The sequence below is a fragment of the Chrysemys picta genome, chromosome 10, assembly GCF_011386835.1.
Source record: "Chrysemys picta bellii isolate R12L10 chromosome 10, ASM1138683v2, whole genome shotgun sequence".
Lineage (NCBI taxonomy): Eukaryota > Metazoa > Chordata > Testudines > Emydidae > Chrysemys > Chrysemys picta.
Window position 1 is genome coordinate 33,586,980 of NC_088800.1, and position 27,845 is coordinate 33,614,824.

Below are 27,845 nucleotides of genomic sequence, written 5' to 3' on the forward strand. Positions count from 1 at the left end.
CCTTACTGTGCACAAATTTTCTATCATACCATCAATTTTATTCGCTGATGAATAGTTTGATAAAAAGAGAGTCCATATTTCAAGGTTTGAGCATAGAGGGAAGCTTCCCCCCCCCCTTTTTTTGTGTGTGTGTGTGAGTGTGTGAGTGGTTGGTTTCTAAATGTTTGAGTTGTATTTGCAGTACTTTTTAAATAAAATATATATGGTTACCAAACTAGAATTTTACATAAATCAAAAAGTATACAAAACACAGTGTTTTTTAATTTTGTCCCTTTAATGTAAATTGCATCCTATAATGCTTTACAGAGTTAAATAATGTCATCACAGAATTAAATAATAAAGATTAGCAAAGCAATTGAGAAGTTACACAGTGCCACCAAAGGAGAAAAGCCACATATTGGTCAGACATTTGAGAACAGATGGAGAACTGATGAGCTGGAAGAATGCAGGAAGGCTGTTGCAGATGTCAGCAGCTGCAGAGGAGAAGGCACTCACATCAGCTGTGGGGAGACTGTGTGACGGGACCTAGAAAAGACCAACTCAGGATGGGTGGAGGAAGGGAGGTATAAAGAAAAACTATGAATAATCCCATTAATGAAGTATTGCTTGTATTTTTCCACAGTATAGTCCAGAAAGGGTTGCTACAATGCGTCCGATTGTTGCTGAATCTGATGAATAAGTTTTTTCTGTGGCACGCATCCAGCCAAATCTTACTGCTGGGCTTTAAGTGATAGAATGCTCTTCCCTTGGCCACAGAAGTGTGATTTTTCTTTTCGACCACTAAATTAGCAATAGATCTGAATTTCTGCACAGGAATCCAGACTGCAGATTCTTCCAAATGTCTAAGTCACAATAGATCATCACATATCAATTTTTATTTGCACAGTTTTAGATGCAATCGACTCTGAGACAAATATTGATGGATATGTCTGGAATATTGCTATGGGGGGAAAATGAAGCCTTCTTCACTATTGCATTTTAATACATGACAGTGAAATCCCTTAATATGATAGCATTTTTTCTGGCTACTGGTAACTAAACCATGCAATTAAATTTACAATGAATTGATCTACATATTTCATTGGTAAAACATCTATTTTACAAGCAGTAAAACGTTTACTGTATTCCTCCCCAAGGTTCATTTTCTGTCAGCATCTTCAGCTCCTTGTCCTATTTGTCACATACTCTGCATAGCTTCCTTCAAACACTCACCCTAAGCACTGTACACATCAGCAAATCTTTTCTTATATCCAGATCTACCCTTGAACATCAATTCCAAAGTTGGCAATTTAGGTTAGGCATAATCAGGATTGAAGTCCTTATGAATGGCTCTAGCATCATAATGAAAAGAATTAGAATTAGAATTAAATTTAGGCAGGCTTAGGTTTTGAAGTTGTTTCTTGCCCAAGGCCCCAATTCAGCAAAGCACTTAGGGTTAGATTTGTAAAGGTATTTAAGTGCCTAAAGAGGCAAATAGTGCCACCCAATATTATCATACAAATTACGCACAGATCTTGGTCTTATTGTTTTTTTCCTAAATATGAATTCAAATTATATGGATTTACCCAGCCTGCCTAATTGGAGTTTGCAAAATTATTATTTTATACTCGTGTCATTAAAACTGCTGAATGTTTTCGTATCTAACTGGGAGAAGCCAATAAAGACCATTCTTCCCCTTTAGCCTGAGGCTTCACTTATGGCTCTGTCACAACTCTTAGCAGATGATCCACCCAGGTCCAGGAGCTTTATCTAACACATGCTTTCCAGCTGCAGCAGCAGCACTTACCTTCACAAGCTGGAATGAAAGCTGTGAGAACATGTGAATTTTTTCTTAATATATGCAACTTTATTTTGACATGTGTGGATGTGGCCTATTGTTGGAGGGGAGCAGCTGGGCATTTTTCCGTAGGAATTTAGGGTTCCTTGCAGAGGATGCTGGTTTACTGCATGTGTTTTACTGAGGTTTTGAATCCTGTATAGCCTTACTGGAGTTGTGATTTCATTATCATTTACTCTCTCTCATGAGTATCAGTGTTGAGGGAGAGCACTTACTATTGGCCTCCATTATAGGATTTAGGATCATTAGAAGTAGTTGCTTTGATGTCATACAGTATGGATGGATACAGTTATGCTATATGGTATGGTTTGATACACTGTAGATTTAACAACACACGCTTAACTTGTAAGGAAGAGGGATGATTATGACTTTGCATTTAAGCTCTTTTTTTCTGGGGTTGGTGGGGCTATTATTGACTAGAGAGGATTTGCCAAGTAACGCCAGTAGAGTTCCATATTAACTCTTTGATATTTGATTTACCAACCAGTCACAGAAGCAGGAGGAACAAGGCGATTTGACAATTTCCCTTTTTAGTCTACAATTCAGCAAGGTAGTTAAGGATATGTTTATTTTTTAAGCACATGAATAGACCCTCAGAACTCAATATTTACAAAATGAAATCATTTAATATCTCATGTTTACAGCTGTTGTCCTTTCTTCATATGCACTGCACTTCTGCAATGTTGATTTTTGTTTGCTCAGTTGAACTCTGTCTGAAGCTGACATTCCAAACAGTTGTGAAATGACCTCTTAAGTATCACAAACATGATAACTTTTCCCTTATTGGTTAAGTTAAGACACACTGCTAATCCATGGCTACAAAAGACAGAGCATGCTGCATTGTCATGGTGCCATTGTGTCTAGGCACTGCTGCCTGTATGGGGCATGACTCCATACCACTGAAATTTTATTGTTGGCTTCATTGGGAGCAGGATTGGGCACATGGTCCTGAGCAACCCCTGGAATATCACCACTTCAAAGTGACAGACAGTACCTATTCTGTGGGGCTACATCTACATATTACACCTCTTGGGAGCAAGCAAGAATCATTCCATCTGCCTGCTGTTGTAATGGTGGGTGGTTGGCCTCACCATGACCACTTTAAAGGCTATCTGGCCTTTCTCTCAATGTTATGAAGTTGGGCTGACCATCAACCCTCTTACGAAGACTTATTTTCCAATCATCAGATAGAAGTAGATGAAGCCTGACCTTAACGACTGAAGAACAAGGCTGACTGTCTTTTTAAAGTACCTGGCCATTGTTTGTCCAAAGAGAAGAAAATGCCTGTCAGTAATAAATGAAAAGAGGGAAGACAATCACAAAGGGGAAAATAAGGAAGGAGAGTTCTGAAATGAGCTGCAGATACCTGAAGAGAATCAGGATTCCTTTGAATCTCAGTAGAGAGAAATCCTGTGCTATTATCTGGACTAATATTAATGGGGAAATTGAATGCCAGGATCCAGTTTTGTTGCACACCATTATAATTAATGCAAATTGAAATGATAAACATAAATCATTTAGATTTGATCAATAGAATAATTTGTTGTTCCACCCAAAAGTTCAATTTTAGCTCTCAGCTGGGTGATGATCCATGTCAATAATTGTTTTTCCCTTCTGGATTTCGAAAGCATAACTCATTTTCAGTGGCAGAGCTGACTGTTTCACAAAGCTGCTCACTCTTAAGATCCTCTCTGACCTCACTATGCTGTATGCATCCAAACACACAGCTTTTCCATGAGCACTTGAAAATGAATAAAAGGCTAGGGGCAACGAAGAAAAGTAGCATTTGTTGCAGGGTGTGGTGGTAATGAGATACACCCTTAGCTCACTGGCTGGAATGTCTCAGGTCAACATGACTAAAAGCTGTTCAGTGATATCTCCTGGTAGTCTCCCTGTACTTCCTCAAGGATTGAAGCAATATCACAAAGATCAGAGAGCTGGATGATGCCCTCACGGAGTTTCCTGTAACGTATCTGGGTATTATTACACAGGCAAGTGCTAAGGTCCACAGATTCAACAGACACCAAGCAGTGACTGCAAAAGAAAATTGAAGCATTCTGTTAGTCCCTAACTAGTACCTCCTCAGCAACTTACTGACAGGATAATGCGGGAAAGATTCTCCTACCACTGCTCATGTGAAGGGATGCTGTCTCTATGGTTGTTAGTGTGACGAGAGTGTCAGACTAGAGCTATGGAGGAACACTGTCTCTAGGGCTGTCAGATCATGGAAATAATTGCCAGGTGCCACAGGTTTCAAACCCAGGCCTGTGGGGTTACTGAGGGAACACCTCATGAGCTATGCCACCATACCCCAAAGTTAGATGAGGGAACTGCACTGATAACTACAAACAGGGACTGTACTCATTGATGCAGTGGGAGCAGCTGTCTGCTAGCAGCACTGCTGATTGGGCCCCTCTTAGCATAAAGCTTCCTGTTCCTGCCACACGCCCAGTTCTGAGCAAACTCTCAGGGCCCATAACATGGGCAGTCTGACCTAGTGGCTGAAGCCCAGATTAGCATCAGAGTCAAGAGCCATCCCAATGGTCAGAGGCAGAAGCCACGCCATGGGCTAAACCAGAGTCACAAGCCACACTAAGGGTTAAAACGGAAGCCAAGACAGAAGCCATGCCAAGGTTTGAACCGGAGCTAGAAGTCATGCCAAGGCTCAAAGCCAGAATCAGGAACTGGAGTTAGGGCAAGGAAGCAGTGGCCAGGAACAGGGAACAGAGTGGTAACAGGAAAAAGGAGCAGGAACCAGGCAGAGAGCCCTCAGGGGTCTGGTAAGCAGCAGGTCTAGTGACTGACCCCTGGTTTCCGCTCCTTGTTCGTGTTACCATGCCCTGGCCCTAGTCCCTGCTTCCTCTCCCTAGCTCCAGTTACTGGTTCCAACTTGACCCTGGGCGTGATTTCTGACTCTGGCTGTGACCCTTGGCATGGCTCCTGACCCCAACATTACTCCAGACTCCGACCGCCCACATTATAGGCCCTGACAAGGCACATGTAAAACAAGAAATGGTAAAGACTGATTTGGATACCACAGGAAACAGAATGGTGCCCAAGAGTCCGATCCTGACCTCCCCTCACAGGCATAGCTCCCATTGAAATCCATGTCCCAGTGAGGCTCAGGATCTTGCTCCGTAGGTCAGATTCACTCCATTGTAAAGGCCCTGCACTCCACTTAAGTCCCACAGTTGGAACTTAAGTGGAGCTTGAGTGAAGTCTAATACCTTGTGCTTATCCTCTTCCCTGGGGTGTGTTTCACCCCATGTGAATAAACATCAGATGAATGATTCATATGCATAAGGAACAGATTCCTGGAAGGACATGAACCCGTGCTTTCTCCAAACTAAGGTAGCAGGGTTACCACTGGTGCTATGCTTGTATTCCCCCTTCTGCAAGAAGCATTAAGCTCCATTATGAAGAGGAGTATATAATAAATGGAGACCTACCAGCTTTGCTAGTAATGTAAATCTGAAGTAAAACTTCTAATTTTACTCTTGGGGTGAAGACTGGGATTGAAGAAGAAAGCGTTTCCTTTGCTGAAATTTACTGCAATTGTGGAAAAACTAGGAATCACAAGTCTCTTCTCAACAACGGAAACAAGTCAGGTCCAGGTTTATGAAGTGCCTGTTCAGCTCTGGCAGAGGAGGGGTAGCTTGGCAGAAATAGTAAAGCTGATTAAGGAGCAAAGAAAGTGCCAAATCCACAAAATCCTGATTACAATTAATAGGTTTAATAGACTCTGCTGACATGAGAGCTTTGAAAATGTAGGAGAGGGGCCCCTGCAAAAGGGAGCCTAGTCTTAGCCCACCAGTCCCCAAATACATCAGGCTTGGTTCCCTGTGGAACACTGATTCCTTCACTTTGTGCTGCTGGCATAAAGGGAGCAGAAGCAGCCCCTCCAGGGAATAGCCCTACATAAAGGGGTCCCCTAGATGACAGAGTGGCTCTGTGCTGTTTCCCATTTGCCCTCCCCATGGACTTGGGGCCATGTTGGAAGCAGGGAGAGGGAGCAAGGGCAGAGTAAAGTGTGTTCCAACTATTTGTCCCATGGGCCCTCAGGAACCACAAGCAACCAGAGCGAAAGTTAGAGGAGCCCTAAGATCTAACTTACACGATGGCTCTGGCTGCCCTGAAAATATGGGCAGCACTATGGTATATCGATACTGCAAAAAAAACCCTGTAGCAGCAAGTCTCAGAGCCCGGGTGTGATGTTACCCGATTACAATATAACCATATAGATCATTGTTGAAACCACTGTTATATATTTGCAGCAAATATTGTGCAAAGGTTGTCGAGTGAGGTATCTGTGAAAAGTATCAGGGGGTAGCCGTGTTAGTCTGTATCCACAAAAACAACAAGGAGTCTGGCGGCACCTTAAAGACTAACAGATTTATTTGGGCATAAGCTTTCGTGGGTAAAAAACCCACTTCTTCAGATGCATGGAGTGAAAATTACAGATGCAGGCATTATTATACTGACACATGAAGAGAAGGGAGTTACCTCACATGTGGAGAACCACTGTTGACAGGGCCGATTCAATCAGGGTGGATGTAGTCCACTCCCAATAATTGATGAAGAGGTGTCAATTCCAGGAGAGGGAAAGTTGGTTTTGTAGTGAACCAGCCACTCCCAGACCCCATTCAAGCCCAAATTAATGGCGTTACATTTGCAAATTAATTTTAGTTTTTCAGTTTCTCTTTGAAATCTGTTTCTGAAGTTCTGAAGAATTCTGCATGGACTCCTCCTGACGGTCGAAATGACAGACTGGACTTCTAAATAGAGTGCTTCCGCAGACGTTCACAGGCTGAAATTGTGAACAAACAGCATCACTTGCCCCATAACCTCAGCCGTACAGAACGCAACGCATCCACAGCCTCAGAACAACTCTGACATTATAATCAAAGGGGCTGACAAAGGAAGTGCTGTAGTCATAATGAACAGGTCAGATTATGAACAGGAGGCTGCCAGGCAACTCTCCAACACCACATTCTAGAGGCCACTATTCTCTGATCCCACTGAGGAGTACCAAAAGAAAGTACATCATCTGCTCAAGAAACTCCCTGCTATAGCACAGGAACAAATCTATACGGACTCAACCCCAGAGCCCCGACCAGGGGTATTCTATCTGCTACCCAAGATCCATAAACCTGGAAACCCTGGATGCCCCATCATCTCAGGCATTGGCACTCTTACAGCAGAATTATCTGGCTATTTGGACTCTCTCCACAGACCCTACTCTACCAGCACTCCTAGCTATCTTCGAGACACCACCGACTTCCTGAGGAAACTACAAGGCATTGGTGATCTTCCTGAGAACACCATCCTGGCCACCATGGATGTAGAAGCTCTTTACACCAATATTCCACATGAGGATGGACTACAAGCTGTCAAGAACAGTATCCCTGATGAGTCCACAGCACACCTGGTGGCTGAGCTTTGTGACTTTGTCCTCACCCACAACCATTTCAGATTTGGGGACAACTTATACCTTCAAGCCAGTGGCACTGCTATGGGTACAGGCATGGCCCCACAGTATGCCAACATTTTTATGGCTGTCTTAGAACAACGCTTCCTCGGCTCTAGTCCCCTAACGCCCCTCCTCTACTTGTGCAACATTGATGACATCTTCATCATATGGACCTACGGGAAGGAAGCTCTTGTTGAAATCCAGGTGGAATTCTTCAATTTCCACCCCACCATCAACCTCAGCCTGGACCAGTCCACACAAGAGATACACTTCCTGGACACTACAGGTCACATAAACACCACCCTATACCGGAAACCTACTGACCGCTATACTTACCTACATGCCTCCAGCTTCCATCCAGGACACATCACATGATCCATTGTCTACAGACAAACCCTAAGATACAACCGAATTTGCTCCAATCCCTCAGACAGGGACAAACACCTACAAGATCTTTATCAAACATTCTTAAAACTACAATACCCACCTGGGGAAGTGAGGAAACAGATTGACAGAGTGAGACAGGTACCCAGAAGTCACCTACTACAGGACAAGCCCAACAGGGAAAATAACAGAACACCACTCGCCATCACATACATCCCACAGCTAAAGCCTCTCCAGCATATCATCAATGATCTACAAGCTATCCTGGAAAACAATCCCTGACTCTCACAGACCTTGGGAGGCAGGCCAGTCCTCGCTTATAGACAGCCCCCCAACCTGAAGCAAATACTCACCAGCAACTACACACCACACCACACCACAGAAACACGAACCCAGGAACCAATCCCTGTAACAAACCTTGTTGCCTATTCTGTCCCAATATCTACTCTAGTGACACCATCATAGTACCCAACCACACCATTAGAGTCTCATTCACCTGCACATCTACTAATGTTATATATGCCATCATGTGCCAGCAATGCCCTTCTGCCATGTGCATTCGCCAAACTGGACAGTCTCTACGTAAAAGAATAAATGGACACAAATCAGACATCAGGAATGGTAACATACAAAAGCCATAGGAGAACACTTCAATCTTCCTGGACATTCTAGAACAGATTTAAAAGTAGCCATACTTGAACAAAAAAATTTCAGAAACAGACTTCAAAGAAAAACTGCAGAACTAAAATTAATTTGCAAATTTAATACCATTAATTTGTGCTTGAATAGGGACTGGGAGTGGCTGGCTCACTACAAAAGCAACTTTCCCTCTCCTGGAATTGACACCTCCTCCTCAATTATTGGGAGTGGACTACATCCACCCTGATTGAATCGGCCCTGTCAACACTGGTTCTCCACATGTGAGGTAACTCCCTTCTCTTCATGTGTCAGTATAATAATGCCTGCATCTGTAATTTTCACTCCATGCATCTGAAGAAGTGGGTTTTTTACCCACAAAAGCTTATGCCCAAATAAATCTGTTAGTCTTTAAGGTGCCACCGGACTCGTTGTTGTTTTTGTCTATGAAAAGGTTATGATTCGCTGGTTATGATTATGCTATCTGTATGCATGTATCATTTTTGTATGTAAAGTAAAAAGTATTGGCTCTATACTTGGATTTCAAATGTTTGCTCCTTGGGTATTGCCCACAAGGTAATGCCCAGTACATCTTGGAGGGACTGTTCAAATTAAGTGGCTCCTCAAGAAACACTTGGTTGACAATGGACCCTGGGAGACACCCATCTACACTGAGTGGACTGTCATGTAAACATGCTGTCTGCAATGATTGAGGGAAATTGGGCAGGAACATGTAACTCACCCCTGTGACTTCAAACTCCATCTTGTTGCTGTAATTTTCCACAGTAAGCACAGTGGGATGCCTTCCATATAACAAAAGCTATAAAACATCCTAGAAACACCTCCATTTTGTCTTCAATTCTGCTTTGTAGAATGCTTTGCATTCCATATGATTTTATGAAAATATGCTAATGAGTGTGAATATAATGTAACTGGAATATGCTTCATGCAAAAGGGCTCTTGTAAGGTATCATTACAAAGCTTATAATCTACTGAGTGTGGTTATCCTATTTGTATGAATGTATCATTCTTGTATCTGAAACTAGAAATATGAAATATAACTCTGAGGTCCTATTGTAATTATGCAAAGTGTGGGCCATTAATGGTGGTTTGGAATCTTGATGGCTCCCATCAACTGGGACACTTGGTTGTAAATGGCTCTGTTTACTTGCTAGCCTTCCTGTGAGCCAGGCCCAGAAGAATGAAGGCTTGGGGTCTCACAGGACATGTGACCATGTCACCTGGTACTGGAATTCATCTTAAACCTAGTGCTTTTCCATTTAGAAGGAGGAGTGAGGACCCAGAGAGACAAAAGATTCCTGCCTTGTGGCAAAGCTATATAAGGGGGTGGAACAGAACAGAGGAGGCTGCAGTCATAAGAAATCCCCTAGCTATCACCTGAGTTGGAACAAGGACTGTACCAGGGAAAGGATTGGGCCCAGACTAGAAAGGAGTCTAGTCTGTGAAAGAAGCTTATTAGAACATCTCTGAGGGTGAGATTTACCTGCATTTAGTTTCCTACTGTATTAGGTTTAGACTTGTGTGTTTTTTGTTTTATTTTGCATGGTAATTTACTTTGTTCTGTCTGATATTACTTGGAACCACTTAAATCCTACTTTTTATATTTAATAAAATCACTTTTTGCTTATTAATTAACCCAGAGCAAGTATTAATACCTGGGGGAGCAAACAGTTGTACATATCTCTCTATCAATGTTATAGAGGGTGAACAATTTATGAGTTTACCCTGTATAAGCATTATACAGAGTAAAACGGACTTATTTGGGGTTTGGACCCCATTGGGAACTGGGTATCTGGGGGTGCTGGAGACAGGATCACTTTCTAAGCCATTTTCTGTTAATTCTGCAACTTTTGTAGGACATGGTTCAGACCTGGGTCTGTGTTTGCAGCAGGCTAGCGTGTCTGGCTCAACAAGAGAGGGTACTGAAGTCCCAAGCTGGCAGGGAAAACGGGCTCAGAGGTAGTCTCAGCACATCAGGTGGTAGTCCCAAGGGGGTCTCTGTGACCCAACCCATCACACTTACCTCTGGAGTACTTTGCTACAAACTGAAGCTCTGAACAATGGACTGAATGACCCAACCAAGCTGTGGATGTACTCCAGAAACTTGACTTAAGCCAGCAGTTTACTCCATCACTGCTACAAGCCTGAACCAAGAACTTTGCCATGACTGTATGTGATTGATGCCTTTAACTAATTTTAACTCTCACCTTTCTTTCTTTCTTTCATTTTATGAATAAACCTTTAGATTTTAGATATAAAGGATTGGCACCAGCGTGATTTTTGGGTAAGATCTAAGTTATATATTGAGCTGGGTGAGTGGCTGGTCTTTCAGGATCAGAAGAACCTATTATTTGATTAGACTGGTTTTAAAGAATCACTCATCTCTGAATCCAGTGTTTTTGGTGGTGATATAAGAACTGGAATGCCTGAGGAAACTGCCTTTATGTTTTCTTGTTAGCCAGTGTGGTAAAACAGGAGTTTTGTCGCTGGTTTGGTATATCTTATAACAGAATAACCACCAGATTTGGGGTTGTGTTTGCCCTATTTCTCAGCAGTTTGTCCTGAATTTGGCATCCTCAGTTGTGACCCACTAAGGCACAGTTACACCAGGTCAACTGAATTTGGCTCAATGGGGCTCGCACTATGGGGCTAAACATAGCAATGTAGACGTTGAGGATTGGGCTGGACAGAGCCTGGGGTCTGATACCTAGCAAGTGGGGTGGCTCTCAGAACATGAGACCAAGCCCAAAAGGCTATGCTGCTATTTTTAGCCCTGTAGCATGAGCCCGAACAAGCCCAAGTCAGTTGGCCTGGGCTCTAAGACTTACTGCAGCACCTGCGGGTCTTTTTTTGCGGCGCAGACATATCCAGAGCCAGGGGTATATACTGCCTTTTTCTCTATTAATCCAGACTTCAGGCATCCTACCCTAATTACAGATCTGTTACTTAAAAAAAAACCTGTTAACATATTTCCTTATCTCAGTGATGATTTCACAGGAGAACACAGCAGATCAGTGAGATTACAGAAAATGCAGCTTAAATCTGAAGATGCAGCATAAGGAAAAGAGCCACGAGAAGGTTTTAAAAATCCTTTTTTACAAAATTATTCATATTTGATTTATATGTCTATAAAAATCATGTGCTGTAAATCACATCATAAGATTGTGAATTTTTCATTTTGCTGTGGGTAGATTTAGTTAGTTATTCCCATTGGTGATAAACTGATGAGTATAAATCTGATATTCAGCAAAAAATATTAGGCTTGAGAACATGGCTGGGGATATACAAGCAAGAAAGAGGAGGTGCTCAGCTGGGGGCTGGAAGAGAGGCAGAGTCAGCAGACAGGGCTGCACCACCATAAATATGCATAATGAACAACTCAGAACGTCTTCTAAAAAGTTAAGTGTGGTACCTATATTGGCCTGGGCCATTCTGGTTTCCATGCCCAGCATGTGTTCAGAGGAGAGCCTAAGCTGCTCCCTTGGCAATGTTGGAGAAGGAATCATGTTGCACGATTACCCTTCTCTTACTCAATTTTTGAGAAATCATCCATAAATATGCTGTGGCTGTTTTATTTTCCCTCCTGTACTATTCTTATGAATATTGGCTATAATAGACCTGTTTTCATAATAGTGTGTTCTTCATCAATTGGAGGAGGGTGGGACTAGCTGACTTCAGACATCATTGCAGGAATTAGACTAGATGGATCATGACCTATCCTATGTGACAGACCCAGACCAGTGGGGTACAAGAGTCTGGTAGAGGGCAAATATACTGGTCACTGGATGAGTAGTTTTCTGTTCCCTGAATGACCAGAGCAGGGGCTGCACTAGAGTAATCAGGAACCTGCTAGAACCAGTTAAGGCAGGCAGGCTAATTAGGACACCTGGAACCAATTAAGAAGAAGCTGCTAGAATCAATTAAGGCAGGCTAATCAGGGCACCTGGGTTTTAAAAGGAGCTCACTTCAGTTTGTGGTGCAAGTGTGAGGAGCTGGGAGCAAGAGGCGCAAGGAGCTGAGAGGGTGTGCTGCTGGAGGACTGAGGAGCACAAGCGTTATCAGACACCAGGAGGAAGGTCCTGTGATGAGAATAAGGAAGGTGTTTGGAGGAGGCCAGGGGAAGTAGCCCAGGGAGTTGTAGCTGTCATGCAGCTGTTACAGGAGGCACTAGAGACAGCTGCAGTCCCCAGGGCCCTGGGCTGGAACCCGGAGTAGAGGACGGGCCCGGGTTCCCCCCAAACCTCCCAATTGACCTGGACTGTGGGTTCTTCCAGAGGGGAAGGCCTCTGGGCTGTTCCCCAACCCACATGGTGAATCTCTGAGGCAAGAAAATCTGCCAATAAGCGCAGGACCCACCAAGATAGAGGAGGAACTTTGTCACACCTAGTATAATCATTCCTTTGTTCCTTTAAGTAACTGATAGTCTTCTTCTATGCAATTGCTTTGTTAATGGAGTGAAACTGAGCATCCACAGCTTGCATCTCTCAGATAGTTCCTAAGTGTATTCAGAGTCCTGGCACCACCAATGGGGAATAACTTTCTTAACTTCTAGCCCACTGGTTTTACCAATACTGGATAAATGCTGTTTGTCAACAAGAGAAGAATCAATAGAAGATGATCCTGGTGAGAGAGTTCTCTGGTAAAAACAACAACAAAATGCCTATATTTTTTTCTGGAGCACTGTGCGGTGATCAAAGATATCCCTCCATCCACAGAACTTAATACCTTTTATAGAGTGCCTTTTACCTAACCAGATCAGCTACAACATCACTGGCTCATTCACCTGCACATCCTCCAATGTTATATATGCCATCATGTGCCAGCAATGCCCCTCTGCTATGTACATTGACCAAACTGGACAGTTACTATGCAAGAGGATAAATGGACACAAGTCAGATATCAGGAATGGCAATATACAAAAACCTGTAGGAGAACACTTCAACCTCCCTGGCCACACAATAGCAGATGTAAAGGTAGCCATCTTACAGCAAAAAAAGCTTCAGGACCAGACTCCAAAGAGAAACTGCTGAGCTCCAGTTCATTTGCAAATTTGACACCATCAGATCAGGATTAAACAAAGACTGTGAACGGCTATCCAACTACAGAAGCAGTTTCTCCTCCCTTGGTGTTCACACCTCAACTGCTAGCAGAGCACCTCACCCTCCCTGATTGAACTAACCTCGTTATCTCCATACTGATTTATACCTGCCTCTGGAAATTTCCATTACTTGCGTCTGATGAAGTGGGCATTCACCCACGAAAGCTTATGCTCCAATACTTCAGTTAGTCTTAAAGGTGCCACAGGACTCTCTGTTGCTTTTTATCTTCAAAGTGATTTATTAACTGATTTTTAAATATTATTATTTATTTGTTGCACTAGCTTACAATCTAAGAGTATGTCTACACTACCCGCCGGATCGGGGGGTAGCAATCGATCCAGCGGGGATTGATTTATCACATCTAGTCTAGACATGATAAATCGACCCCGAGCGCTCTCCCATCGACTCCTGTACTTCACTACCATGAGGGGCGCAGGCAGAGTTGACGGGGGAGTGTCAGCAGCCGACTCACCACGGTGAAGACACCATAGTAAGTTGATCTAACTACGTTGACTTCAGCTATGTTATTCACACAGCGGAAGTTGCGTAACTTAGATCGATTTCGCTCCCGCCCCCCAATGTAGACCAGGGCTAATTCTCACAACACTCCTCTGAGGTAATAAAATATTATTGTAGAGCTGGAGAAACAGATGCGAACCAGTTAAGGTTACAGTCATGAGGAGCTATGGGTGCTCAGCATTTGTGGAGGCAATAGGTATCTGTTTGGGGGCTCCCAGAAATGGAGGCATCCAAAGTTAATAAAATCTTTTGATTACGTAGGGAGGAAGTATGAATGCTGGGAGCACATGGTTTGCAGAATGGGGCTCAGACCGCCAAGGCTAGACCTCCATGGTATTGTTTACTCTGTGGCTCGGAGCAAGACTTTCAGCTTAGGTAGAGAGACTCGTGCTAGTGGGTGTCGAGCTAGCACACTAAAAACAGCAGTATGGACAATGTGGCTCGGGCTCTCAAGCCCACCCGTCCCCCTAACCTTGAGAACCTGAGCTGCAATGTCCACACTGCTATTTTGAGCATGCTAGCTTGAGCCCCACTCCTGTGAGTCTCTCTGCCTGGGCTGGGAGGCTTGCTCCCAGCTGCGGTGTAGACATACCTTATATCTCCCTGAGTGTGCAAACAAAATGCCAAGGGCGCTTCCTCAATCTGTGGCTTCTCCTCCCTATGAGGGGGCAGGCCTTTTTTTTTTTTTTGAGCTCTAGGATTCCAAATCGGGGCTGTCATTTATTTTGGTCATTCAAAGGAGACATTACAGACACTGAGCTGCACGTTGGCTCAAGAGCTGTTCTGGCAAACTCTGGCTGGATGTTGGGAACTCAGTGTGGGATTGCTTCCTTCTGAAGAGTGTACAGAAAATGAAAGTACCTAAAAGAAAAAATGGTGAGAGCCAAAGTCCTAAGATGTATTTATTGATTGATTTATGTAAAATGGAACATGGTAGCCTATTTGAAATCCTAGAGCTCGGGGAGGGGGGGAGAAAGGAGGAAGGAAAGGCCTGCCCCATCAAAGGGAGGAGAGGCCACAGAGTCAGGAAGCAACTGATCACGAGGAACAACAAATAACAAAGAAAGGGGAATGCAGGTCATCATTTGAGAATGAAGGGAACAGATGGAGACACAGAGCAGAGAACCCTGGACTGCAATCACTGCTCTGCGACGGAGTCGGTGGATGCTGCCCAGAGGAACTCTGTCTAAGTATGTGAAACAAGCAGGGACCTAAAGTAGGCCCCCATAGTTGCAGAGAACCCCTGTCATAACTATAAAGGGAAGGGTGTAACAGCTCTCCTGTGTACACCCCCATCCCTGTTCCTGAGCCGTCCACCAGGGCCCCGTCTGTGTTACCAGAGACCCAGACAAAGGTGGTGGAACCGGATCCCCTGCCAACGACTGCAACAGCCGTAGTGGATCCAATCCCAGAGACATAGCCAAAGCCAGTCTCAGAACTGGAACTGGCAACGCAACCAGCACCAGAACCATTGCCAGCACAGAGTCCAGCGCTTGCAAACCCGTCTACAACTCCAATGCCAGAGGGCACCAGCGAGCCTGAACTGACGGAAGCAGCAGATAACCCTACCAAGAAGCTCAGCCAGAGCCTGAAATACAACATAGTGCACCAGCGGACAGCGGTTCACAGTCAATGGAAACAGCCCCAGAACCTGCATCGGTTTCAAGGGACCAAGCCCCAGTCCACAGTCCAAGGAGGAACTGATGTCTCCAGCACCAAGGGAACAGTTCCAGGCCGAGCAGGAAGCAGATGACAGCCTTCAGAAAGCTTGGGCGGCGGCATGGAGCAACCCACCGCCTCTCAGCTCTTCTAACTGATCCCGGTTTGTTGTAGAACAAGGACTTTTATACAAGGAGACTCTTTCTGGTGGGCACCAGGAAGACTGGCATCCTCAAAGACAGTTGGTAGTTCCCACTAAGTATCGGGTAAAGCTCTTGAGCTTAGCCCATGATCATCCCAGTGGCCATTCTGGGGTGAACAGAACCAAAGACCGGTTGGGGAAGTCCTTCCACTGGGAGGGAATGGGCAAGGACGTTGCTAATTATGTCCGGTCTTGTGAGGTGTGCCAACGAGTGGGAAAGCCCCAAGACCAGGTTAAAGCCCCTCTCCAGCCACTACCCATAATTGAGGTCCCATTTCAGCGAGTAGATGTGGATATTCTGGGTCCTTTCCCAAAGAAGACACCCAGAGGAAAGCAGTACATACTGACTTCCATGGATTTTGCTACCCGATGGCCAGAAGCAGTACCCTTAAGCAACACCAGGGCTAAAAGTGTGTGCCAGGCATTAGCAGACATTTTTGCCAGGGTAGGTTGGCCCTCCGACATCCTTACAGATTCGGGAACTAATTTCCTGGCGGGGACCATGAAAACCTGTGGGAAGCTCATGGGGTGAATCACTTGGTTGCCACTCCTTATCACCATCAAACCAATGGCCTGGTGGAGAGGTTTAATGGAACTTTGGGGGCCATGATATGTAAATTCGTAAATGAACACTCCAATGATTGGGACCTAGTGTTGCAGCAGTTGCTTTTTGCCTACAGGGCTGTACCACATCCCAGTTTAGGGTTTTCACCATTTGAACTTGTGTATGGCCATGAGGTTAAGGGGCCATTACAGTTGGTGAAGCAGCAATGGGAGGAGTTTACGCCTTCTCCAGGAACTAACATTCTAGACTTTGTAAGCAACCTACAAAGCACCCTCTGACACTCTTTAGCCCTTGCTAAAGAAAACCTAAAGGATGCTCAGGAAGAGCAAAAGGCCTGGTATGATAAACATTCCAGAGAACGGTCCTTCAAAGTAGGAGACCAAGTCATGGTCTTAAAGGCACTCCAGGCCCATAAAATGGAAGCGTCGTGGGAAGGACCATTCACGGTCCAGGAGCGCCTAGGAGCTGTTAACTATCTCATAGTCTCCCCCACCTCCAACATAAAGCCTAAGGTATACCATGTTAATTCTCTTAAGCCCTTTTATTCCAGAGAATTAAACGTTTGCCAGTTTACAGCCCAGGAAACAGATGACGCGGAGTGGCCTGAAGGTGTCTACTACGAAGGAAAAAGGGATGGTGGCGTGGAAGAGGTGAACCTCTCCGTGACCCTTGGACATCTGCAGCGACAGCAGATCAAGGAGCTGTGCACAAGCTTTGCACCAATTTTCTCAGCCACTCCAGGACGGACTGAACGGGCATACCACTCCATTGACACAGGTAATGCTCACCCAATTAAAACCCCACCCTACCGGGAGTCACCTCATGCCCAAACTGCTATACAAAGGGAGATCCAGGACATGCTACAGATGGGTATAATCCGCCCCTCTAATAGTGCATGGGCATCTCCAGTGGTTCTAGTTCCCAAACCAGATGGGGAAATACGCTTTTGTGTGGACTACCGTAAGCTAAATGCTGTAACCCGTCCTGACAACTATCCAATGCCACGCACAGATGAGCTATTGGAGAAATTGGGACATGCCCAATTATCTCTACTTTAGACTTAACCAAAGGGTACTGGCAAGTACCACTAGATGAACCCGCTAAGGAAAGGTCAGCCTTCGTCACCCAGGCAGGGGTGTATGAATTCAATGTACTCCCTTTCGGGTTGCGAAATGCACCCGCCACCTTCCAAAGACTTGTAGATGGTCTCCTAGCGGGATTGGGAGAATCTGCAGTTGCCTACCTCGATGATGTGGCCATTTTTTCTGATTCATGGACAGAACACCTGGAGCACCTGGAAAAAGTCTTCGAGCGCATCCGACAGGCAGGACTAACTGTTAAGGCTAAAAAGTGTCAAATAGGCCAAAACAGAGTGACTTACCTGCGGCACCAGGTGGGTCAAGGAACTATAAATCCCCTACAGGCCAAAGTGGATGCTATCCAAAAGTGGCCGGTTCCAAAGTCAAAGAAACGGGTCCAATCCTTCTTAGGCTTGGCCGGATATTATAGGCGATTTGTACCACACTACAGCCAAATCGCCGCCCCACTGACAGACCTAACCAGAAAGAAACAGCCAAATGCAGTTCAGTGGACTGATAAGTGTCAAAAGGCCTTTAACCAGCTTAAGGCGACACTCAGGTCTGATCCTGTGCTAAGGGCCCCAGACTTTGACAAACCGTTCCTAGTAACCACAGATGCATCCGAGCGGGGCGTTGGAGCAGTTTTAATGCAGGAAGGACCGGATCAAGAATTCCATCCTGTTGTGTTTCTCAGCAAGAAACTGTCTGAGAGGGAAAGCCACTGGTCAATCAGCAAAAAGGAATGCTACGCCATTGTGTACGCGCTGGAAAAGCTACGCCCATATGTTTGGGGACGGCGTTTCCAATTACAAACAGACCATGCTGCGCTACAGTGGCTTCATACCGCCAAGGGGAATAACAAAAAACTTCTTCGGTGGAGTTTAGCTCTCCAAGATTTTGATTTTGAAATACAACACATTTCAGGAGCTTCTAACAAAGTGGCTGATGCACTCTCCCGGGAAAGTTTCCCAGAGTCAACTGGTTAAAGATTGTTCTTGGAACGGAACATATTGTTAGTTTTTATATAATCAGTAGTATGTCTAAAGGTACATGTGTCTTATTAACTCTGTTTTCTCCTAGAGCTCCAGGAAGAAATCACAGCCAGTGTGGAACCGGATGTCCAACACTATCTGTGATTTGGGGGGCGTGTCATAACTATAAAGGGAAGGGTGTAACAGCTGTCCTGTGTACAGTACTATAAAATCCCTCCTGGCCAGAGACTCCAAAATCCTTTTACCTGTAAAGGGTTAAGAAGCTCAGGTAACCTGGCTGACACCTGACCCAAAGGACCAATAAGGGGACAAGATACTTTCAAATCTTGGGGGGAGGTGAGGGGAAGGCTTTTTTTTGTGCTCTTTGTTTGGGAAGTCGTTCGCTCTTGGGACTGAGAGGGACCAGACATCAATCTAGGTTCTCCACATCTTTCTAAACAAGTCTCTCATATTTCCAACTTGTAAGTAAACAGCCAAGCAAGGCGTGTTAGTTTTTACTTTGTTTTCTCAACTTGTAAATGTACCTTTTACTAGACTGTTTATCTCTGTTTGCTGTACTTTGAACCTGAGGCTAGAGGGGGGGTCCTCTGAGCTCTTTAAGTTTGATTACCCTGTAAAGTTATTTTCCATACTGATTTTACAGAGATGATTTTTACCTTTTTTCTTTAATTAAGTCTTCTTTTTAAGAACCTGATTGATTTTTTCCCCCTTGTTTTAAGATCCAAGGGGTTTGGATCTGTATTCACCAGGGAATTGGTGAAGAGTTTCTCAAGGCTTCCCAGGGAAGGGAATCCACTTGGGAATGGTGGCAGCGGACCAGATTTAAGCTGGTAGTTAAGCTTAGAAGTTTTCATGCAGGCCCCCACATTTGTACCCTAAAGTTCAGAGTGGGGAAGCAGCCTTGACAACCCCCCATCGAGCTTTCTGCTCCTGGACTAATCTATAGTCATCTTGCCCAGTGCCTCAAGGAGGTTGACAGGATGGTGCCATGACTTTGCTGGGTAGTGGACAAGGAGTGCATAAAGGAAAAGCTGCAGGGAAAAGTGCAGCCAGAACCCAAGCAGGAGGAGCTGGAAGAGGGGTTGCAGCTTAGTGCTCTGGAGGGAGACATGTGCTAGGGTCTCCCTCTTGCCACAGAAGGAGCTGGCATGGCGGACATCCATGAACCACACCAGCCATATGCTCACAGCTCCATGCAGGTGCCACCCACTAATAACCCCAGCAGGCCAAGGGATCAGAGTTTGGAAGGTGGCAGCCTGAGAGCCCAGAAGACTCAAGCCTTCTGTTGTGTAGCACAGGCAGGAGCTATATGTGCCTCCCATGCACCAACCTGCCACTCACACTTACGCTGCAGGGACTGAGCAGTGATTATTTGGCCCTGTCATTTACAGCCCTGATTATTGTCATGCACAGACCCAATCACTAGGATGCTGAACTGAAACCACCAGCTAATTTCACAGAGGCCAGAGCCCGGCCATGAGATGGCAGTTATGGCCAAGAGGGAATCTCTGTGGGGATCCCTTCTGGGAGTTCCTTCCCAATCTTTCCACTGAGAGGAGGGGTTCACCCTCCATGGAAGAAGTCATGGGGATGACCCCATATCTGGTATATCCCAAGGGATCCCTGGAGCCCAGGACCATACCAGCTCTGAGCCTCAGCATGGTATGGCATGAAACCCCAGCCCCCTTCCACAAGGGAAATCTGGGAGCAGAGAGTCCTCTCTGTGCACAGATCTTGGGTTGTAAGGAGTGATAATCTTTGGTAATTACCAGCCGGGACAGGATTCAAGGTGTGACTTAGAGGTAAAAGGCTTCATATCCCATTTCTAACTCCCTGAGCCATCCGGCTCCCCAGAGGCATAACACTGTCCTTCAAAGAAGCTCTCAGCACATATAGGAGGCTTGATCTGATCTCAGATATTTGCTGTTAATGAACACACCCTTAAAATGGCTTGTACTACTGATTTTAAAGCTACTGTACATGCTCAGAGTTCAGCACCATCATACTGAGGGTGAAATTTACCTCCATGCAGAGGGCTAGCATGTGTAACTTAGGGTTTAAGTGGGACTGAAGTGTTGCCCATGCTTTGTACTACACAAAAGGAGGGTTGTTTTCTCCTCTGAGTGAAAAAATGTGCAAATAAATATTGATTTTGAAAGAAATTATATAGCTTATGCACAAACAGCTTACAGCTTGGATTCAGCCCTGTTAATATCATAAGCAGATGTTGATGCTTTATTAAACTTACAAATAAGATGAAAATCACAATAATGAGCATTACTAGTGCAGCCAATTTTTCTTTGGCAGACCTCCAGCAGGAAATATTCTTGTGTCAACTTCAATTCTTTCCTTTGGTATTGCACAGACTCAGACAATGTATTTGTTTGATTCATTTACATATGCCCAAATCTGTATTTCATTGTTTCAGAGCATAAAATAATTGTTCTGTTATAAATCATAACAATCTATAAATCTGAACAGTAAAACGGATGTAGCCAAGTACTGAAGGAGACTGTAACACAGAAAGGAAACAGTTATGTATAAAATAGAGCTTATTATTTGAATGATTTGTATGAAGACAAGGTGCTAACAATGTCTCATATTTTAAAAGTGAGGATTTTTCCGTAATACTGAATTGCTGTAATTAAAAAAAAAAAAAAGCAAACATTTTGCTTTATAATGACAACAAAGCTAATGTGTGGTAACATGGAGGGAACTAAGGGGCAGGAAAACACCAATTTTATTTCCTAAAAACCAGGGCATTGTTCCAATACTCTATCAGCATCCTTAAAAGGAGTGGCAACTGAAAAACACTGCTGCTATTCTATATAATGATGGATTTCATCATTCAGGTGTTAGGCTTGATATTGTTTCCTGGATAAAATTTTCCAAATTGCTTAAGTGACTTCAGAGCCTACATCCCATTTTCAAAAGTGCAATATTTTATGTGTATTTAATGCGATAGCTTTTTTGTACATACTGTCTTTTTGTACATACTGGCAAGATATTAGATTAAAAGACTATATAACTTACTGTTCAGGTTGTGAGTCACTATTTAGTTACATACAAGTGATGTGGAGAGCATCCCACATGTGTATTCTGTGCGTCCTGTCACATGTTTCAAAAGCCTGGAAATGTTTTATGGCTCAGCTCCAAACACTAATTTTAAGATATGTTTGGAAGCCACAAGTGGAAACACCAACCCATATTGGATATTGTGATGGTCTGAATCCAAGACTTTAACTCGGACATTTTCATGAACTTTTTTTCATAATCAAAGTCTTAAGCAAAATAAGTTGCCTTCAGAGTGACAGGGTAATGCCATGGGAAACTCTGCTTTTTAGATATTAAAATGTTTTGGACGTTGCTAATACTGTATATGAGGGGAGCTGGAATAAGCAATTGTGAAATCAACCTATGGCCCTAACTACTAATATTACTATTAGGTGTAGTGCCTCTAAAAGTGATCCTTGGTTCTCAGTCTCCTGGCCTTACACATTACTGAATCTGGGTACCAAATCTGATCCACAATCCTATTCTTCCACCCTTTGAAAGCACCATTTCCCTTAAAATGAGGCATTGGTTCACACACACCTGATTTTCTGCCCTCCAGAGATACTTGTGTTTCTTTGTTTGTGTTTTTTTTACCTAGCATATTAATTCTGTAAAGTCATCCTGTAGTTAATTTAAAATTGGATGAGTGACTTTCTGCAGATGTAGCAACTATCATATAAGGGAAAATATAATTTCTCTACAAGGCTATATTTAGACTGTAATGTAACTATGGAGCTAAGAGAAGTTGATAAGATCAGCTTCTCCTGCATAGACACAAATCATTCAATACTCTGGAACTCTGTTTTTTGTCACTCGTGACTACAGACTTCAGAGTTGGGGAAGGAGAAGTGGTGAGGTCATAGGATGATTACCACAGTTCCAAGCTTGATTTTAAACAGTAAAATGCTGATAAAGTAATCTGGAGGGAGGGAGGGAAGGGAAGGGAAGGTGACCCCTTAGGCAATTTCGTTTTACTATTAAAGGATTTAGGTCCTTAAAAAGACATTTTTCAAATGAATGAATCTCTTCCAGAAACTCCCATGCAAAGCTAAGTAGTAAGAGTCAGTGGTGCCATAACCCTTTTTGGAATAACTTCTGTTGTCTCCTGCAAGATGTAATCACATTAAGTGGGACTGAAAATAATTTTACAACAAGAATTGGGGGCTTCCATTATTACAAGAATGAACAATCTGAGTCACAATGAAGAAACTGATGTAACAGAGTAACACAAACAGGTTGGATTTTCTTTGTGTATTGTTCTTTGTAGTGCTGGGGTGTGGAAGAAACAAAATAAGGCGACTGTAGTAAGTAGTAAGAGACAAAGTAAGGAGACTGAGCAGAAACACAGCAGCGGTGCTTCGATAAGACTACGCAAAAAGCAAACAGTATGAAGACTTAGGCCCAAATTCAACCTTCCGTTACACAAATGTGATCCTTCCTTGCATTCAGAAAGAGAAAAGTATGGCGTTTAATGTCTGAGAGACAGTTTGTGACTGAAATGGGTGTGAGTAACAAGGAAGCGCGCCCAAAGAGCCTTCCCCTTACACACATAATGCCAGGACTACTCACAATTAGTAGGAGCATTGCCAGCAGGTCGAGGGAAGTGATTATTCCCCTCTATTCAGCACTGGTGAGGCCACACCTGGAGAAGTGCACCCAGTTTTGGTCCCCCCACTATAGAAGTAGGGTGACCAGATGACAGGAAGAAAATATCGGGACACAAATGGGGGGGGGGCCCCCCACCGGCGGAGCAAAAAAAAAAAAAGCCCAGTGCTGCCGTTGTAACAACACAAACAGCTCCCTCTCCCAATTCCCTACTGTGCCCCAGTGCTGCCTGCAGTCAGAGGAGAGGGGGGGAAAGAAAAAAAAAGCCGAGAACAGCTGAATGCTGTCGGGGGGCGGGGAGGGGGGAGCCAAGAACAGCTGTGTGCTGCCGGCGGAGGAAAAAATATAAAAATAAAAAAAGGCGGAGTGCAAGGAGTACTGCGAAATATCGGGACTAATTGCATCCCGACCGAAGATCGATCAGGATGAGGGACAAACGCCTAAATATCGGGACGGTCACGATTTTATCGGGGTGTCTGGTCACTCTACTACAGAAGGGATGTGGACAAATTGGAGAGAGTCCAGCAGAGGGCAACAAAAATGATTAGGAGGCTGGGGCACATGACTTACAAGGAGAGGCTGAGGGAACTGGAGTTATTTAGTCTGCAGAAGAGAAGAGTGAGGGGGGATTTGATAGCAGCCTTCAACTACTTGAAGGAGGCTTCCAAAGAGGATGGAGCGAGGCTGTTCTCAGTGGTGGCAGATGACAGAACAAGAAGCAATGGTCTCAAGTTGCAGGTCTAGGTTGGATATTAGGGAACACTATTTCACTAGGAGGGTGGTGAAGCACTGGAATGGGTTACCTAGGGAGGTGGTGGAATCTCCATCCTTAGAGGTTTTTAAGGCCTGGCTTGACAATGCCTTGGCTGGGATGATTTAGTTGGTGTTGGTCCTGCTTTGAGCAGAGGGTTGGACTAGAGGACCTCCTGAGGTCTCTTCCAACCCTAATAGTCTATGATTCTACAATTGGAGCCCCAGGGCTCAAGGAAGTGTTGGGACATCACCCCAGAAGGGCAGAGAGGGGGAAGTGATATGGCTGATAAAGCCTAACAGCTCTGTATCCACAGGCTACTTTCAGAGATTGGACTGTCAGGGACAGCAGGCTGTACCAAACTATGTTAATGTTCCAAGGTACTTAGGAGCCCTAATTAAATACATAATTAAGAACTAGAATACCATTTTTGCAATTATTCTGTGTGGTGACTTTTTAATTAAATGTTACTTCACCACCTGTTCTTTTGTTAGACAATCGCTAATTCAGAATTTGACACCACATCTGGTTGTTTTAAGCTATTTAGCAAACCATTTGCTTAACTATACTTTCCAAAGACAGGGTACATATGCCGGAGGAAGATGGTCTAGTGGTCAGAGTACAAGATGATGACCTATTACTCTGGGCTTATTCCTAGTTTTGTGATTGTCACGGATTCGCTGTGTACTTTGTGCAAGTCACATAACCTCTCTAGTTTTGACCCACTAGGACTCCTGCGTTTGACTTTTCCAAACCTTCTTACACAGGTATTGTCAGGGTTCCCTCCCCACTCTGAACTCTGGGGTACAGATGTGGGGACCCGCATGAAAAAAACCCTATGCTTATTTCTACCAGCTTAGGTTTAAAACTTCCCCAAGGCATAAATTCCTTCCTTGCCCTTGGTATCACTGCCACCACCAAGTGATTTAAACAAACATTCAGGGAGGGCCACTTGGAGTCCTACCTCCCCCCAAAATATCCCCCCAAACCGCTACACCCCCTTTCCTGGGGAGGCTTGAGAATAATATCCTAACCAATTGGTTACAAAGTGAGCACAGATCAACCCCCCTCGGTCTTTAGGACACTGAAAAACAATCAGGTTCTTAAAAGAAGTTTATTTAAAAAAATAGATAAAAGAATCACCTCTGTAAAATCAGGATGGAAGATAACTTTACAGGGTAACAAAAGATTCAAAACACAGAGGATTTCCGCTGTAGGCAAAACTTACAAAACCAGGGATAAACCTCCCTCTTAGCACAGGGGAAATTCACAAGCTAAAACAAAAGATAATCTAACGCATTTCCTTGCTATTACTTACTATTTCTGTAATAGAGGCTTAGTTCAGATATGGCTTAGGTAGATGTATTTTCCCTGCCCTGGTTCCTAACTGACTCGGAGTGAACAAAGGAACACAAAAACAAAAACCTTCCCCCACAGATTTGAAAGTATCTTCTCCCCTCATTGGTCCTTTTGGTCAGGTGCCAACCAGGTTACTTGAGCTTCTTAACCCTTTACAGGTAAAGGAGGGATTTTATGCTACCTTTAGCTGTATGTTTATGACAGGTATAAAAATAATCTGCCACATTTAAGCCAAAACATGTTCCTCTATTAGCTTTTAATAAGTCCATTTACCTTGCTGGAGTCTTGTTTCCTGAGCTTTGTAAGTGTTCTCCTTCCCATCCAAAGCCTTTGCATTGCATTCCTGTTGTAATGTATAAGATGGTAGAAGATTATTATTTTCTCAGTTGTCAGTTTTCTAAAGATGCCCAATCCTAATGGAATATCTATATGCACATATTTTTACAATCTCATTTGCATACCTAGATTTGATTTATGCTGCATTTAAATGGACCCATTCTGAGCCATTGATTTTTTTCTTGATTTAAAGTGCATTTGCATTGACAGTTTAGAAAACTGTTTATAGCATGTACCTGACCTGACATCCGACACTGTAAGCAAAAATGCCAGGAAGGTTTAGCTAGAAATGCTGTCACCTGAAGGTGTGCACCCATGATATAGTTTAGGTATCAAAGTGCTGACATTTTCAATACAAAGATTAACCCAGAGCCATGAACAAGTGGGACAGCATTTATGGGCAGTTCATGTAGAAATTTCATTATTCTGTGTGCATCTCCTGACATCTGCCTCTCAAGCTTAAAAAAGGGGGTCCCCATCTCTACTAACACACCTGGCGAGCAACTGAAAACTGCTCTCCCATTCCTGCTGGTCATATGTCAATGCCACTTTGTTTCATGGAAACATATGATTGTTGTACTTCTTGATCTGCCAAAGTGCATTTGCTTTTGAGCCTCTGAAGGTCTAGTAATGAGGAAGACATAGTGAGATGAGGTAAAACTGCTGGGGTGGAGGAAAAGTAAAGTCAGATGCCTGAAATAGAATGTCTCAATTTTTAAGCTTTGTCTGGATGGAAACAAAGCCTAGAAATGTTATCTTCTTCCAAGCAGTCATAATTTCCCCCTCATTCGTAACGAACCATAAACATGTCAGCTCAACAGTCACAGCTGGTAATTGCGGCTAGAGTCTGATTTGATTGTGAGAGATTATTATGTCATGCAGGTCGTCAGACAAATCTCAAACTCGGCAGTTACTACTACTAGCTAAACCAGTTTAATGATACTCCAAGAGACAAGTGACAAACTAAATAGGAAAGAGATGAAGGGCGAAAGTTGTCTTCACAACAAAATAGAAGGGAATGTTGGATAATCTCAGAACTGTGATGTAAGCACCTTTTTGGTTCATCTCAATTATTCTGAGTTTCTTTCATCAGAAATATTTCCATCTGCAAATGTTAATAAAGTGAACTAATGTAAACTCATCACTAGACAGAATGTTCCAGCTGTTGTAGAGGACCAACAGAGTACTCACAAAGCTAGTCGTTAAGATGGAAAAGATTTCTGATTATCCTTGTCTCTGTGGGATCAGGAGATTTATCTGAGTACAGACTGGAATCAGAATTGGGAAAAAGTAGAGTATGACTTGCTGATTCCTGCAGAATGTGAAGCTTGTGTAAAACCCAAAAGTGTCTCACTTTTACACACTGACATCATCTAGGAATCAGAGGGGTAGCCGTGTTAGTCTGAATCTGAATCTTGCATCTGAAGAAGTGAGGTTCTTACCCACGAAAGCTTATGCTCCCAGTACTTCTGTTAGTCTCAAAGGTGCCACAGGACCCTCTGTTGCTTTTTATCATCTAGGAAATATCATCCCGGTTTGGAAGAAATCTTAGGATTTTGTCACCTCATTATTTATGTAGCCTTGCTGAGTTGTGTATAAAACTTGAACTGTAAGCTCTTTGCAGCAGGGACTCTGTCTTTTATTTACCTGTAAAGCACCTAACATGCATAAGTAAACATGATGAAAAATAAATAATTCCTATTTTCTGAAAGCTCAGACTCACCACTATGCTATCAACATCTAATGTTTTGGACTTAAGTTATCAGCTCTGCTGCACAGGCCTTGGAGGTGGGTGGAGAAAGTTGATTTTGTTACCTTTTCACAGTCCTATTTTGGCTCTAGTCAGCCTTCTTGGGCCTGGCAAAATTTAAAGCATCCTCTGGGCTCCTCTAAATTACAATTGGCTGCTTATGGTCCCAATAGGCCTTTCTGATAGTTGAGAATAGGTGAAATGCAGTCACTCTGTGACCATGCCCTTACTTATCCCTGGCTATCCCCCAAGGTGTCTCCTGTACTGGGAGCTGTGAAGGGATGTGATCAATGCCTCAGAACTCCATACTTGTATTTAGGTATGTATATTCTTAAACTTATAAAAAAGCAAATACACCTCCAAACAAAGTATTCTAATGCAATAAAGCAAATTAAGCACACTTTCTATTGTGATTTGCAAGATGCTTTTTGACCCTACTGCAAGTGGTCTAAGTAGCTCAGAATGACTGTTACGGTTGTTAATACTGAGATGCCTTAATCATGCAGCTTAGGTGTACAAGGTAACTG

The 27,845-nt window shown here is 43.7% G+C and overlaps 1 long non-coding RNA gene across 1 annotated transcript in view; it reads right to left on the bottom strand.

Annotated features, from left to right (window-relative positions):
* Window positions 1-291: 291 nt before the first annotated feature.
* LOC122174054 (uncharacterized) overlaps window positions 292-27,845 on the bottom strand; it is a 30,710-nt gene continuing 3,156 nt past the window's right edge. The window contains exons 2-3 of the long non-coding RNA XR_006175343.2: window positions 25,506-25,575; window positions 292-525 (exon numbers count right to left, since the gene is read on the bottom strand). This is a non-coding gene — a long non-coding RNA (uncharacterized LOC122174054). The remainder of the gene's footprint in view (window positions 526-25,505; window positions 25,576-27,845) is intronic.